The 17,095-nt window shown below is 43.3% G+C and overlaps 1 protein-coding gene across 1 annotated transcript in view; it reads right to left on the bottom strand.

Annotated features, from left to right (window-relative positions):
- The window catches only part of LOC126263436 (uncharacterized), a 794,389-nt gene that overhangs the window by 212,334 nt on the left and 564,960 nt on the right, over positions 1-17,095 (bottom strand). The gene's annotated exons all lie outside the window — the stretch shown is intronic.

The following is a 17,095-nucleotide window of genomic DNA, read 5'->3' as shown; positions in this document are numbered from 1 at the left end:
TTCCTGGTGGAATGCCCGGAACCGATTGGCTGTCGGACCCCCTCCGTCTAATAGGCGCTGCTCATGCATGGTTGTTTACATCTTTGGGCTGGTTTAGTGACATCTCTGGTCTAAGGGACTGTGTCTGTGATACAGTATCCACAGTCAACGTCTATCTTCAGGAGTTCTGGGAACCAGGGTGATGCAAAACGTTTTTGATGTGTGTATTTGATCCACTCTTATTCGCTTATCATGTTTTATTTGACTACATCTCACTGTTAAGATACTTCATTAACTTGTATCCCATTGCTTGGGTGTTGTGTTGTCATATCATCATCATTTCATCCCCATCGACGCGCAAGTCGCCGAAGTGGCGTCAACTCGAAAGACTTGCACCAGGCGAGCGGCCTACCTGACGGGAGGCCCTCGTCACACGACATTATTATTATTATTACTATTATTGTTATTATTATCTTCCTCATACTTCATGATATAACCTGTTAAAGAGCGCTTTCCATGATGCCTTGTGTGCTTGCCCATGTGTTGATTTCGTTTGGCTTCTTGAATCATCTTGTTGTTACATTCTGCAAACAGTTTCTGTATATTTTATAATTTTCTTCAATTACTCCATATATTTAGTGATTCCGTATTTTTAAACTGCTTTTCTGCCCTACAATTACTTTCGTATCTAGAGCTTGTTTGCTTTATTTTACTACTAGCTGTTATGTGCAGCTGCGCTCGCACATCAGTGTTTTTTTTACGAGGGTCTTTCCATAAGTCATGAAAACTATGATACATCGTGCGAACACGTGTCATCACCGTATCGCAGTAAATGCATTCGAAAGCCCGCAGTAAACATTACCGAAATCAACCGACAGACTGCGAGCACATGTGAGGATGGCGGTACCAGCCCTTAAACATTCGGTGTGAGATTGGCCGTGCTAGAAGATGGCTGTAAGCAAAGTGGAATAGCGAGCATACTTGAAAATTGCTGGTAGAAATGTTACTCAGCGTCATTCGGAACTACGAGCAGCTGCGGGTGATAAGGCACCACCCACAAAAATGATGCTCTTTCTGGCGTATGACGGCCATGGTATTCTGGATTGCGACCCTGTCAAGGACGGCCACACTGTCAGTGCCCAATACTACCGCGGCTTTCTGCCGTACCATCTGCGATGTACACTGAGCCGAAAACGTCTCACTGCTGGATAATGCAATAGTACTCCACGATAACACTGCAGCCCACGCTGCGGACGTCATCAATAATTGTGTACTGTGGTAGGGCTGGGAAATTCTCGCCCATCCACCGTAATCACCAGACCTCAGCCCATGCGATTTCGATCTCATTACACAATTACAGAAACCACTGCGTTAGAGGTGCTTTTTAAACAGGTCGAATATTTTCACGGCGTTTCATCGACAAGTTGCACACATAGACGACAATGCCAACGGTTATCAACACCTTCCCCGTCGTTGGCAACCCTGTGTGGATGCACTGGGGAACTATTTTGAAGGGCAGTAATTGAAACTAATTCAGTTTTGTTCCATTTGTATTCGTGATCAATCATTTTACACGGAGTCCCAATGCGTGCGTTTCATTTCAACCTTTGCCGTGACCTCATGTACTGGAACTCTATTTATGTTGGCATTCAGATACACTCGGCCTTAACGTTTGAATGCACATTGTTGAGTTCCCATGTTGTCGCATTATCGCAAGACATGCTATAGTTGTCACGACACTCGTATGATGAGCGATGGTGCGTAATTAAGTTATTGTAGGTGCAATAACGTCGGCTGCCCCCACTTATTTCCGTGTTCGGGTAAGCATAGCTAGCGGTGTGTGCCCTTCCACCCAACTACCCAAATCATGGTGATGCTGCGTGTGCAGGATCACTGCTAAGCGGTACTGGCAGAGCATGTGGATATCTATACATAACGCAATTCGTACATTATGAAAAAAAATTAATAATTCTTTTAACTTGGTTTATGTTCACTGATGTAAAAAAAGATGACCCATTCCTTACTTCCCGTTCCTAGGGGTCAATCCCCCTCCTCACACACACACACACACACCTGAAGTAGCCAACAGTCTTCCTGAGGGTAAAAGCTATCTCGATAACAAATGAAACGTCCCCTTTTTAACAATTATACACGAGACTGTGCTTATCCTGACACACAATATTTTGTTAGCGCAACGCAATCTGACTTTCAATAATCCCTACAAAATAATGGGCCCTGACTAACATTAAACTATACCTTTCACAAATCACTTACCTCACAAAAATCTTCGCTGCTCAAGCTACTGCAATACAGCGAGCGCCACTACTGCCAGCTAAATAAAAGATTCAAAGTACTGAAGGCACTAACTACTGATAGGCATAGTTAGCAAATGAAAGATTTTGATAGAGAACAAACACTGTATTTACCTTAATAGTCATATTATATATAGCAGTTCATGACAGTCTTACAAATTTCAAAACTCCGCCATCTCTCTCCCCACATCCATCACTGCTGGCGGCTCACCTCCAACTGCGCAACGCTATGCGCTGTTCACATCCAGCTGCCGCTGCCCAACACTACAATGGCAGACAACAATGCAAACTAGCCACAGACTGGACACAGCACAGCCAGTGATTTTCATACAGAGTGCTATGTGGCGTTACCAATAAGAAAACCTAAACAGCCTACTTACACAAACTTCATTGAAATCTATTCTGTGGTTTAGACGTGTAAACGTAACTAACAGAGTTACTTTCGTATTTAACAATATTAGTATGGATTAAACACACTGACGATTGTTTAAGCACTGTATTCTGTTTCCCATGGAAGTGATCGCATATTAGTAAAATGAAATGATATATGCATATGGCTTTATTTGCCGAGAGACACCACTCGGCACGTTCGGTCTCTTACTGCAAGTCTTTATTTCACGCCACTTCGGCGACTTGCAAGCCGATGATGACAAAATGATGATATGAACAACATACACCACCAGTCCCGAGCCGATAAGGTCCGGCGCGCCCGGGAACGGATAGATAGGTGGTGGGTTCCTATGGGACCAAACTGCTGAGGTTACCGGTCCCTAGGCTTACAAACTACTTAATCTAACTTATACTAACTTATGCTAAGGATCAAACACACCCATGCCCGAGGGAGGACTCAGACCTCTGACGGGGGCAGCCGCGCGAACCGTGGCAAGGCGAAACAGGTCGCGTGGCTACCCCGCGCGGCCCGGGAACGGAACCACGACCCCCGTGGCGGAGGTTTGGAGGTGTAGTAACGGAATCTCCAATACCACGAGCTGTTGTCCCATGCCAGAAACTTTGCTATGAAGAGTGATGGTGACGGTACTACAACATAATGTCGACTGTCTTAAACTATTAAATACCGTTAAGTTGACGAAGAAAGAAAATAAATAATTTGTAGCTAGATGCAGCACAAATTTTATAATACTTGCACATGCAATAATGTCAGCTGTCCTCGCGATCTGCTTGTTGCCCTTGGCTGCGCATGCGTATCATAATCAAATGCAGCCTCACTAAAAGTCTCCCAAATTTTACATGTAAAGACACTATATCTCTCTGTTTGTTATACAGCATTGAAATGACGCCGCCGTTGTGAATCTTCAAAGAACTCAAAAGCCGTAAGAGGCACGTGAAGCCTGAGCGGCTTTGTGACTGATATTATATAGAAGAATGAATTAACACCTTGAGGATGATATAAGCAGTGTATTCATTACGTTTTAACGTGTTATGTAGAACACATTAAACGATAAAAGCATTTTCACAAATACGACAATGTTCAGAAATCAAAGAGTAAATAGTTTACTGAATCAGTAATTATTGTTCCACATTTCAAGTCTCATGCTTCAAATTAATATCTTTTACTACACACTTTCTAATGTAGTCTATGTTCTTCCTCCGCGTTCAAACCATCTAAATGACAAATTCCATCAAATGCGGTTCAGAGGTGCAGTCGTGACCAAATTGAGTGACTTCTGTATTTATAATAAGAGCCTGGTTTACCTCAAAGATGTTCCCCTCTTATTCAGGCGGTTTGTATCTTCTCATACTGCTGAGAGAGTCAGCTTTGGTAATTCAAGAGAATACCTTCATTTTACAACAACTGCACTCCGAAATACTCATACACGAAAGTGGAACGACCTCGTATCTGTATATGCGGAATTGGAAATGCTCCTCTCAAACGTATGTATCAAATAAAATGTCAGTGAAATTACATGTAATGTGTTTATCCTATGTTTATACAGCAGACTTCACAATTGAAGCAAGGAAGTACGAGGGCTACCTTTCTCAAAATGCGTTCGGTTGCAAAATGGAAACCACAGTGAAAATAAAAGAATAGTTACAGCATTTTACTACACTTTCTACACATTAACAACTTTGGCATTTTTCGTAGCGTGGTAGCAACTTTCCAACACCCTCGTCATAGAAGGCAGCCGTTTGTGATTTCCGCCAATTTCTTACGCTGGTCTGCAACTCGTTGTCTGTGGCAAAATGCTGTCCTTATAGGCAGTGGTTCAAGTGAGCGAAGATATGAAAATCAGAGAGCACCAATTCCGGGCTATATGACAGGTCATCAAAAAAATTCCCATCGAAAACGCTGAAGGAGCGTATTTGCTGCCCCTGTAGGGTGAGGCCGTGAATTATTGTCATGAAGAGGGAAATGCATGGCTGTTAAGTTATTCGGGCTACATGAATTCTGGTGAAATGCCTCGGCAGGTCTTGGACACTTGGCGCGAGACATTATTTTCTAGGCACACTGTGCACTCGGAACTGAAAAGTGCCCTGTGACGCGATAGACGGGCATGTAAGAGATTCTCTAAAATGCTTCACCAGATTTTCACTGTGGTTTTAATTTCGCCACAACCCCCGCCGTATCAGGGTTTAACGTCCCGTCGATAACGAGGTAATTAGTGATGCACAGGCTTCGATTTGAGGAATGATGCCTGTGTCCTTTTTAAAGGAACCATTCTCGCACTTTCCCTCAATCTGATGACCGGAAAGTAATTTAAACAACCGTCATCCCGGGTGTGAGTGTGGGATACTGACCACTGCTGCCCCTCGCTTGGTACCACAGAATTGGGCGCTCCACTATCGGCTCCCAAATAGGGGACTGAGAAATCTAAGAAATTCGAAAAACTGCAAACTGTATAAATTATAATTTCTGAACTTTTACACTAGCTAGATATTCAGCACAGTGATGCAGGCTAATGGTTTCTATTTACCACACTAAATGCGTCTAGCACCAAGTAAACCCTCTGAGAATTTAAATTAGTGCCGTTACCGAAGTACTTGAAAAAGTATTTTTGCCAAAAGCATTCCGCAACACTGTGACATTTCTAGAAAATCAACTATACTGACATCAGAATCAGTACACATGTTCAAAAGAGTTCATTCCACTTACCCTTCTTTCACCGTCCTGCCATAATGCCAAAAGTGTGAAGTGCTGAGTTAGTGCCTTCCTAAGTTTATAGCATTTTATCGTAAGTTTTCTTGTGCTATATGTTCTTTGAGACGAGAGTCATGCGGTGCTTAGATCACCTCTGGCACTCGCTTTCGCCATAAGGTCAGACGGAAAAAGTGGAGGACTGGCAATCGTCTTCTGGGCCTGATTAAGTTCGCAACCCCCGACATGCAACTATGGAATCGCAAGTACTACGCACAAAGCTGATTCACTTTGTTTATTTTAATGTGTCCGACAGCTTATTGATGAACCAATGCTTATTCAGTGGCATTTACCTACCATTTGTTAAATCGAAGAACGAGTTACTTATAAATGATCAAAGACACGTAGAACAAAACAGACAAAAATCAATTTACATCAGTGCTTCCAGGCTGTAAAGACTATCCTAATTAATTTGCATTATCGCGCCGCAGAAATCGTGGAATTTCACGCTACATCTGTATAGTTGTCTTTATGTTTGTACTTAACTCTTCAGGTCGAAAGACCCCATGGTCTGGACTCTGGGTTCAAGGCTGCTATTTTCCAAAATTTATGTTCAGTGGCTGGGGGTTCGTTCCGTCACCACTTCCATACTTGTGGCAATGTTTGTTAATGCGAAAAACGCCGGGATGAAAAACATTTTGGAGTCCACGATAGAGTTTAAGTCCCCCCGTAACGATTCGCGTAAGTCAACTTGATGGTCGTAGGTAGGCAGCGTTATACGAGCTCCAAAAGGACAGTGTTTAGTGACGTACCACCTCGTCTTCCATTTACACCTACTGATTTGACGCATAATGATTAGAGCCAGTGAAACATACAATCACATTCTCCACACTAGTCGTTTATTACATCAATGCAAAAGCAGAAGCGGAACAGATGTTTTATATAAGTTTGAATCGGAAGAGACTACGCACGGAAGAATACATCAATCTTCGAGATGCAGTCATAAATGAGGGAAATATTTATGACATTGGAACAATGGTAATCTTACCCTCATAACATATAGGAAGGCAGAGGTGCAATCATGAATACACTCAATGCAATGCAATGCAATGACCTACATAAGAAAATGTGGATGGCCTGACGTCTTCACAACATTCAAACGCAACTCGTCGAGGCCAGAAATCAAAGAACAACTAAGATAAGGACAAGGCCCCGTGCATCGACACGACACAATAGCCCGAGTTTTCGACACGACATAATAGCCAGTGTTTTCCAAGAAAGACAAATGATATTTATTGAAGTCATCACAAAATACCACATCTTTGGAACCGTTAGACGCTGGGTGTTCACAATCGAAGGGTAAAAATGAGGACTGCCTCACTCAGACAACCTCATATGGCTACGTGACAGAATTCATCCCACGGATATCGACAAAATCAGTCAAGCTGAATTTCCTGATAAACAAGAAGATGCGGAACAGTACGACATAATAGTGAAAACCATGATTCACGGACCGTACTGGCCATTAAACCCCAAATGGCCATGTATGAGTGATGGAAAATGTACAAAAAAATACGCAAAACCACATTTGAACGGTACACGAACCGGAATTGGTGGCTACCCCAAATACAAAGACGGCCATCCAGAAACTGTGGCTTCACAGCAAAAATACGAATACAATGATACATGGGTAGTACGGTATAACACACCGCTTTCCAAAATGTTCCAAGCACACTTAAACGTAGAATAATGCAGTTCAGTGGATTCCATCAAATATATCTGGAAATATGTGAACAAAGGGAGTGACATGACAGTATTTCAAATGGCCTAATACAGCGAACAACAAAACAGAAACGATGAGATCCTCATGTACCAAAAGAGAAGTAACAGTAACGAAGCAGCGTGGCGGATTTTTGATTTTTCCATACATGAACGCGAACCAACTGTGCAACATCTAGCAGTACATTTGGAGAATGGACGGAGGGTTTACTATACAAATGGTTAAAATGGCTCTGACCACTATGGGACTTAACATCTCAGGTCATCAGTCCCCTAGAACTTAGAACTACTTAAACCTAACCAACCTAAGGACATCACACACATCCATGCCCGAGGCAGGATCGAACCTGCGACCGCAGCGGTCGCGCGGTTCCAGACTGAAGGGCCTAGAACCGCTCGGCCACCAGCGGCCGGCTACTATACAAAAGGCAGCCAAAAAAACTACAAGTGAACCACTTCAGAACACAACATTAACAGCTTTTCACCAACTGTGATAAACGGATCCATTCGCGAAAACATTACTATATGTCGACGTCCTTACCTATTTCACGTGGAACACAAGGACGCAAACAAGCACTTCCAGTATAAGATCATCCAGGAATCATGGAAACTGACGCAGTAGGCCGAGTATACACCGTACATCCGAACAACGCCGAATCTTTCGCTCTTCAGATGTTGCTACACGAAATATGAGGACCAACAAATTTCACAGATCTCAAGTTTGTTGATGGTTACCTATTCCAGACGACAGAGAAGCATGCTAACGCTTAGGACTACTGGAAGAGGACAGCCACTGGGTACTAATAATACAATAAATGGCACTCACAGAGTCGGCTGAACAAATGAGAGACTTATTCGCCATAATTCTAACAACATGTAACTCATAGAATTCTAAATAGCTTCATGACACTTTCAATGAGAGTGTGAGCGATGACATGCGTACCAGCTCATTCTGAAATGACCATCGAATTCAACGATGGCATATTGAATGAAATACTCATTCACCTAAAAGATAAATGTTTGCAAAAACAACCAGACATTAGTACAACTTGCGATGTAGATACCACGAAAAGATACTATCAGTGTGCTAAATTTCAAAATTGCTAAGGAAAAAAGCTACAACGTCAACGAACTGCTTCAATACATTGCTGCTGGCCGCTGTGTCCGAGCGATTCTAGGCGGTTTAGTCCGGAATCGCGCTGCTGCTACGGTCGCAGGTTCGAATCCTGCCTCGGGCATGGATGTGTGTGATGTCCTTAGGTTAGTTAGTTTTAAGTAGTTCTAAGTCTATGGGACTGATGACCTCAGATGTTAAGTCCCATAGCGCTTAGAGCCATTTGAACCATCTGAATACGTTGCTCACAACATATCACTCCTCAATGACAAACAAAAGAAAATTTACAACGTTATCGTCGACCGAATCGACAACAACACTGGTGGAATTTTGTTCTTGGACGCACCAGGTGGCACCGGGAAAATGTTTCTAATAAATCTGTTGCTAAATAACATGTCGCTATTGACGTCATCCGGCATTGCAGCCACGCTTATGGAAGGTGAGCGAACTGCCCTTTCCGCACTACAGCTGCCGTTGAATATAGCCGAAGAACAATTCCCGGTACGTAAAATCTCAAGAGCATCTTGACGGGGTGAACTTACAACGCAAGCTAAAATAATCTTCTGGGACGAATGCACAAAGGCACATGAAAAATCACTCGAAGCCATGTACAGAACATCACAATACTTGCGAGGAAACTCTGAAGTGATGGGAGGAACTCTGCTAATACTCTCAGGAGATTTTCGACAAACACGTCCAGTTATCCCCAAGTCAACATCAGCAGATGAGATCGATGCATGCTTAAAAAGAATCACATCTCTACCACACATACAAATACCACGAGTAACAAAAACTATGAGAAATGAACTATCGAAAGACGAAACAACAGCATACTTTTCTCAACAACTTTTACAAATAGGCGAAGCCACTTATCATGCTGACCAGACGACCGGCCTCATTGAACTCAAGAGTGGTTTCTCGCACATAGCCACTACTGAAAACGAACTCATGGACCAAATTGATCCAAACATCATTCACACCTGTACCAATCCGGACTGGCTATTTGAAAGGGCAATTTTGGCAACTAAAAATAATATTGTCGACGATACAACTTTAATATTAAAAGAAAATTCCCGCTGAAGAGAGAATATTCAAATGGATGGTAAACTTTGAAGAAAGTGTGAACTTCCATGTAGAATTTCCAAACTCTTGGCAAGTACCAGTAATACCATTACACTGTCTTCGACTTAAAACTGGATCTCCGACCATACTACTCAGAAACCTCAACTCACCAAAACTTCTTATCGAAGAGCAGTGAAGAACATGGGTGTAATTTTGGATGAACACCTCAAATGAGCGTAAAACATTGTCGCCACTTTCGGGAAGACTTCCGCTTGTCTCTATGGCCTTAAAAAGATTCGGAACGTATTTTTACAGGATAGGAAACCTAAATTTGTGCAATCACTAATTATGCTGCACCTTCACTGTGGCTATTTAATCAAATACGGCACCAGTAATGATACAGCTAGGTGGTTAGAGTTGCTTGAGTGTGTGTTACATCTGTAACATTCGTCCGACGATGTCAGTGCGTCATACGCGCAGCCAGGCTGGTTGTGGTCAGACAGGTTACATGACTACCACACGTTGTGTTTATTTCATCTGCTCCTCAGTCCGTAAGTACCCCAATATCTTGCACCAAAGATTTAGTACATTTCACCTCATCACAATCGAAATACAAAATCTCAGTTAAACAGCACCTTAGCGACGCCCATCCCTAAAATAGAAACTTTCGCCAGCTACCGTCCGCTTCTACAACAAGCTACCCAGAACTCTGTGTACAACCAAATGCCCTGTTGTCTTTAAGAGGAAGCTGAACACATTTCCTCCCTCCACCTTCATAATGCTCCCCCCCCCCAAAAAAAAAAAACGTGTATGGCCAGTTTCTCCATCTGTCAAACAGTAAAGCACTCCCATTTATGCTTCTTGCTCTTTTCATGTCTCATTAGTCACGTCACTTTCTATTCACTATCATTATAATATTGTGTTTTATCATGTTCCTCTAAATCACTCCCTTTCATTCCTTCTTTCCTATCCACTGTTACTAGCCCCCATGGTTTAAAAATACCTCCCTGTAACTTGTCTCTGTTGTTGTACCCATGAACGAAGGTAAACTGCCCTTTTTTTCCCCGTTTCTTTCTACTCTATAATAATTACGAGGGCTGATCAGTAAAGACTGAGGCACAGTTTTCCTGCACCTTCCGTGATAGTTTCCTATGCGTACAATGAATGATTGAAAAGAGCGGATTTTTATGCACAATGTCCGTAGGCGGCAGCACTCGCGTATCGATAGGTTGGTAGTAATGCTCTATTTTGTACACGCTCTTTGCATTTCACGAGAAATGCACTACGGCGCTATAAAATTCTGTGTTCATGTAAAACTTACAGTCACTAAAACTCACGAAAAGCTGCCGCAAGCCTACATGAAGATGCACTGCCTCGTCCAACGTGATCAGGTGGTGCCAGGACTTCAAAGACGGCTGACTTGTTTGTGTTAAGCGAAGTGGGCCTGCGTTTCAGCTTCGGCTGTCACTGAAGTCAACGTCAACACAGTCACTGCGATAGTCCGTGAGGATTGGAGGATAATATTACGTAATCTCAGTGATGTGTTGAGAATTTCATACGGCAGTGTCCTTATGTACGCTCATTTCCATATGACGCGTCTTTGTGCATGTTGGCTGTCACGTTCTTTGACCCACGAACAAAAGGGTGTACAAATGAAGACATGCCGTAACGCGCTGCGTCTCTTTGCTGATTGAGGGGATGTGTTCCTGGAATCGATTGTCACCGAGATGAGTCGTGGCTGCATCATTACGATTCCGAAAGAAAACGAGCCCGCACAGTGCGCAGATCACCAGGTTCTCCAACACCAAAAATGGCGAAATATATTCCATCTGCAGGGAAACTGAAGGAGCTCAGGTTTTTTGAATGTGATGGAATGATTTACCAGCAAGCAGTTCCCCGTCACACTACCGCTGCAGCGGCATACTACACGTCAGTATTGGCTCAAGCCGGGAAGCACGTTGCAAGGAAACTACCAGAACTATCCCGGACTGGGTGGCGATTTCATCATGAAAATGCGGCGCCTCACGTTGCAAATGAAGTAGTTGCTTGCTGGCTCAGTTCAACATTACCTCTGTACCGCATCCGCCTTATAGCCACAATCTTGCACACTGTGCCTCTTTTTAATTCCCATCACGAAAGGCAAAGCTTTTATTCATTCGATTTGGGAACTCTGAAGCAGTACCCAAGTAAAATGAGTTGATCTTCGAAGAGCTGACGAAGAATGACCTGTGTAATGCGTTCGAGGCACGGCAGAGACGATATAAAAACTTCATTCATATATGTGAGGAGCACTTTGAAAAAGATTAGGTTAACATTTAAAGGAAGTAATAAACACCTGTAAAAAAACTCGCACGGAATTCATTAAGTGCGAGGTCCCAAAAGGCCAATGATGTTTCATACATTCAACGCCCCACATACTGTGTAGCGTGCGACAACAATACTGGCCGCTAATCGTAACAGGGAGCAGGGCTCGAGGTATCCAGTGGTGAGCACAGCATGAGGCTATGGAGCGTAGTTGAACAGCTTAGTCGACCAGTGACTCACCAGGGGGAAACATTGCTAGTGGTGTTGATACAAAGCAATGGCAAACAAAGCATCAATCTACATGTGTCTACAAAAACAGTTGCAGAAGTTGACATTTCTTCAGAGAGGAACCCAAGGAGTTTCGCAGAGTGAGAAAGAAGTGACACATGAAACTTAGTGTTTCTGCATGAGTCAGCTGAATATGTGGTGTCGTATATGCTCGGCTATGGGGACTACTTGCATGACGCGTTCAATGATGACGATGCTTAACAACAGAAAGTGACAGTGAAACAGGTATCGAGCGACGTAGTTTATCCTCCTTGTCCGACAGGAAGCTACAAATCCCGTCTCCAAGAAAATATAGTAAGGGACAATCATTGTTCAAGGAGCGAGTACTAAACATAAATACGTACATGGAAGATCATCCGCTGCGCAGTAAAAAAAAAAAAACAATTATGAACAGGCTTCGAATAAGTCTGCAGCAACATGACCGTGCAGTGCACAGGAAAAACTGCGAATATCAAGGGAGGTCAAGGTGCACTTGTTACAAAAACTGTTGTCTGTGCGTTTCAAGGATGCTCGATACAATTTACAGGATGTGCACGACAGTGTAACCTACCACGTTAAGCACATCAAATTTGAAGGGAAGCAGTGTATGGTTGCATAACTCCAAACAGTGCTACAGAAATAGAAGACGTAAGATAACGAAATTTCAAACGAAGTGTCATCTTGACGATGCACAGCAAACTGCGGGGAAGGCCCGAAAATTTGTAGATGAGATAAACAAACTTACCGCATCGTTCAGTAAAGAATTTGTTTTCAGCTCTGACCAATCGGGATTTAAAGAGGAAATATATATGAAAGGTACCCTAGAAATTAGAGGTACCTAGATAGTTGTATCAAGAGCAACTAACGTCAATGCCTTAATGCATTCTTATACAATTATTCCGACTATTAATCTGGATGGTAAATTGACTGGAAAGCTATTTATTGTGCTATCAGATGTTGGAGTTTCTCTGCTCCGTACGATTCTTTTCGTGTGTGTGATCTTGCAAGGCCAGTGCGGACTATTTATGTCATAGAAAGTAAGAATGGGAAAGTGGGCGTAAGAGAACTACAACTATGTATGGTATGAGCGCTGCTTTTGGCCAACAATTGATCAAAACAATTTGCTTTTGTTTGATACCTGGTCAACATAAAAAAATCGTATTCCTTTAGAGCAAATGATCCCTCCTGAAACGTGTGTGACATTGCAGTTCATACCACCTGGAACCAACGGACAAATTCAGCCTCAGGACTTTTTTTTCCAGAATATAAAACATATTATCGTATTATCTGCGGCTACGCCTCAAAGGATAGCTAGTTTCACTATAAGCTTCACGACACACTGTTTAGATTTCGGTTGCCATCACTTCTCACCACCCCCTTACAGCAATAGACCTATGTCTTCTTCAATAGTGGATAGCTAGCTAAACGTCCTGCACTGTTTGTATCTCCCAAGGAATTCGCCTCGATGTTGATGGTGCGAACCTTTGCGGTCACCGTGGCGCTTGATTTTCCATTCGGTGTTCATGTGCATGTTACTCGTTTGTTATGAATATTTCTTCAAATTTGACGAGGTCCATTTCATGAAGCGTCATGCATATATCCCATAGAAGAATGATCTCAGCACATTCCATTTTCGGTGGACCCTCCTGACGCACATGGTGTATCATTAGCAGCTAATAGTTTTCCTGTGACAGTTGTTAACAATTTCAAATGAGTCTCACAAAAGATTGAACTTGAGACCTCGCACGCAAGGGGTTTCTTGTCAGCATATCGTAGTGAATACAATGCGAGATGTTTATAACGTCTTGTTACATGTCAGAGACGGCTTGATAACACTAAACTTGGCAAATTAAATAAGTGGCTGTCACTAAAGTCTCTGATGATACGCCGACATTTTTGTCAACAGAAAAAGTTTATCTTGTGGAAAATGCACCTCCTAAGAAAAACAAGTCGATAAAAAGTTGTCATCTCTGGATCGTCTACTGCTGCTTCAGCAGTGCGGGAACGGTTCATTAACACCCATACAACACGCGGATCCTCCGGTCGACGTACGACATAGAGTTGGCAATCGATGAGCGGACGTGGGGGGAGCGAGAGGAGGCGACAGCGACAGCTGCGCTGCGACAGCGGCGCGCACCTAATCGCAGTAATGAGCGACTGTGCGAGCGATCGATAGTGGCCGGCAGGCGGCGGCCGGCCGCCGGCCCGTGTTATTAGCCGCCACTGATAAATGGAAAGCGCGCGCCATATTGGAATCTAATTATACAGGCACTTCAAAGGACGGCGGCTCGGGTTAAAGTGGTCATCGCGCGTGTCCGGAGGCGAGCTTTGAATAAGGGAAGCGGTGCGCGGGCACAGGACACGGCTGCACGATGGTTCCGGGCCGGACAGCGGACGGCGCCTGTGTGCGGCAACCAACCTCGCGGAACTGCAGTGCTCGTTAGAGCGTGCGCTAGGGGCAAGGTTTCCGATGGGCGCCGTACAGAGGGCGCGCCGCGGAATGAGCGAGCTGATCGCTCTCCATTTCATCACCGCATCTTCCGCTCGATTACACCTTTCAATTATGCCGCGGCTGTCTCTCTGAGCAGCCGTGGAGATTCATTTGACACCAGCGCTCCTGCTTCTACTGGTCCTTTACGGCCAGCTTCCCACTTTCTAAGTCCCCTAATATTACCATTCTTTGAAAATTTGTATTGGAGGTAATTTAAGGGTCTGAAAGCTGCAGCACACGGAAAAAAGTCGCCGGGCTATCTGTCATTAGTGTTCGAAGAAACAAGTCTTGCACTAACAACATTACCCGTGCATCCAGCAACGAGACGACCCAAGGGAAAGTGGCAGATTAGCGTCTAACATTCCATCGAAGTAGGTGTCGTTAGAGTCCGAGTGGGGTCATGGGAAAAAGTACTACTTCTGGGCGAATTATTGCTATCTCTTATGTTTCTTTCGAACAAATACGATGATTATATTTCTAATATAAGCACTATCTGTGCCATGCTACGCAGCAGATACTACATCTTAAAGCTAAGTGACTCTCTCGAACATTGGTATTTTCGTTCATTTATTTTCTAAACGTATTTTACTTTCTAGTTCACTATATCTAAATTTGTATTACCTACATATCTTTTTGTTTGTTTCACATTATTTTCCATTTAGTTCTTCCCCTACTCGGCCTTATAGAGTCAAACGAGTTATGCGCAGCTGTCTCAGCGTGTTTTGAAATACGCTGTTTCTTTTTCTCGTACGTTTTGTCCTGGGATTTCTTTTCTATGCTTTCAATAATTTTTTATGTAATGTTTAAGAATTTTTAGTATCCTTCTACAGCACCGAATTTACGTTCTTATATTTCGCTTCTGTACCTTTCTTTCCCAATTTGCATTCACTCCCATGTACAGATTGGGGTATATCTCCTTAATTCCACTTCAACAGTTCACGCGAATGAACTATTCCGGACAACAATGATTTCTAATAGTGGTTTGTTTGTTTCTTGACACAATCACTTTTCTATGATACAGTCATAACCGATTTTGGCCTTGGGCATCTTCAGATGCCACAGAAGATAAAAAAGCTTGTATTAAAATGTTGAAGTAATTAACAATATTTCTACTGGATATGCTTGTGACCTAAGTAAAGAGGCATTGGAATACTTGTGAATCAATCCTAAAAGCTGCATTTGGTGAAAACATATCTATGCGTTGTCAAAATGAACGTAAAATAAAATTTCGGAGAATGTTATAGGTACAGCAAAATGTATGCCTCTTTAAACTAGTGTTTGTGCTACATTCGCATATTCTCAACAATATCTGATTCTGAAAACCATAAAATATCACAAATAAAATAATACTATTACAATCAGCTTTTCTAAACCTATGAAACAGTAGAAGTTCTTAAATCAATAAAACTACATTTCAGGAGAAAAAAATGGTCCAAATGGCTCGGAGCACTATGGGACTTAACATCCATGGTCATCAGTCCCCTAGAACTACTTAAACCTAACTAACCTAAGGACATCACACAACACCCAGTCATCACGAGGCAGAGAAAATCCCTGACCCCGCCGGGAATCGAACCCGGGAACCCGGGCGCGGGAAGCGAGAACGCTACCGCACGACCACGAGCTGCGGACATTTCAGGAGAGAGAAGAGTCTTTACAATAATACTCGTAGAAACAAAGGAGCAATTCTGATACACTGCGCAGCAAAATTGAAGTATCACTTTTTCGAAACCCCGTGATTATTTACCATTGCGACGTATTGGTTTGAAATTTAACTCAAAGTTGTGTACAACTTTCCTCTGTAACGGTGCAAAAGATTGGCGCCGTGCAACATCACCCTCGGGCTCGGCGATGCTTCAAACAGCAAAATGTTGACATTTGAGGAAAAAGGCCAGAGCTCAGAAGGTGACGTGAGCTGTAAGACGAGCTAATGACTTCATGTTTGCACTAAATTTCACCACGATTCTGCGCAACGCCACCGAGGACGCGTCACATGATCGCAAGGACATCGCGCCCCCTATTACCCACATAAAACCTTTCTTTCGATGCCTCTGCGCTGTAGGTGAGAACTGCAATACAAAGCGTTGAAATCACGCCGTTTTATTTACGCGTGGCCGCGGTAAACGTTCCAGACTCACTGCCGCTCAAAATCGACACGAAAAGGCCTGAGAGGGTGACATAAATGGCGCCAATGAAACCCACAGTTCACAGTGCAGTAAGCAACAGGACGTCGCTTTTGATAAACTTTGACACTGCTGACACCATTCTCTAAGAACATCGTAGGCTATAAAACCCACTGAATGTGATCGTACTCCTCCGGAATGCAGTGCGATCGCAATTTTTTCTCTGGTGTCAGTGTGGAACCACAAGCTACCGTTTAAAACAGTTCGATGAAACTTGAACGCGACCCGGTGCAAAACAGGGTGCTTATGCTTTCTCAGCCTTCCCGTTTTGTGCCCTCCTGTGGCGTGATCATGGAGGGATCCGATAGTGACAAATGAACGAGTAAAACGGGAAAGGGCACTATAAGTTCCCCCATTTTGGCAACACCCTCAGTTCCATCCGGCCACTTTTGTTGAGCACTTTAAAAATTTACCTGTACAGAGAAAACGCATGACGATGGTCCTAGGCAGCTGCAGCTACGCAACCACATGACGCCTCTCTATTCTGGCATGTCTACTTGCAAGTGGCCA

The sequence above is a fragment of the Schistocerca nitens genome, chromosome 6 (genome assembly GCF_023898315.1).
Source record: "Schistocerca nitens isolate TAMUIC-IGC-003100 chromosome 6, iqSchNite1.1, whole genome shotgun sequence".
NCBI lineage: Eukaryota > Metazoa > Arthropoda > Insecta > Orthoptera > Acrididae > Schistocerca > Schistocerca nitens.
The sequence above is the reverse complement of the archived record's forward strand: the minus strand, read 5'-3'. Positions and strand labels throughout refer to the sequence as shown.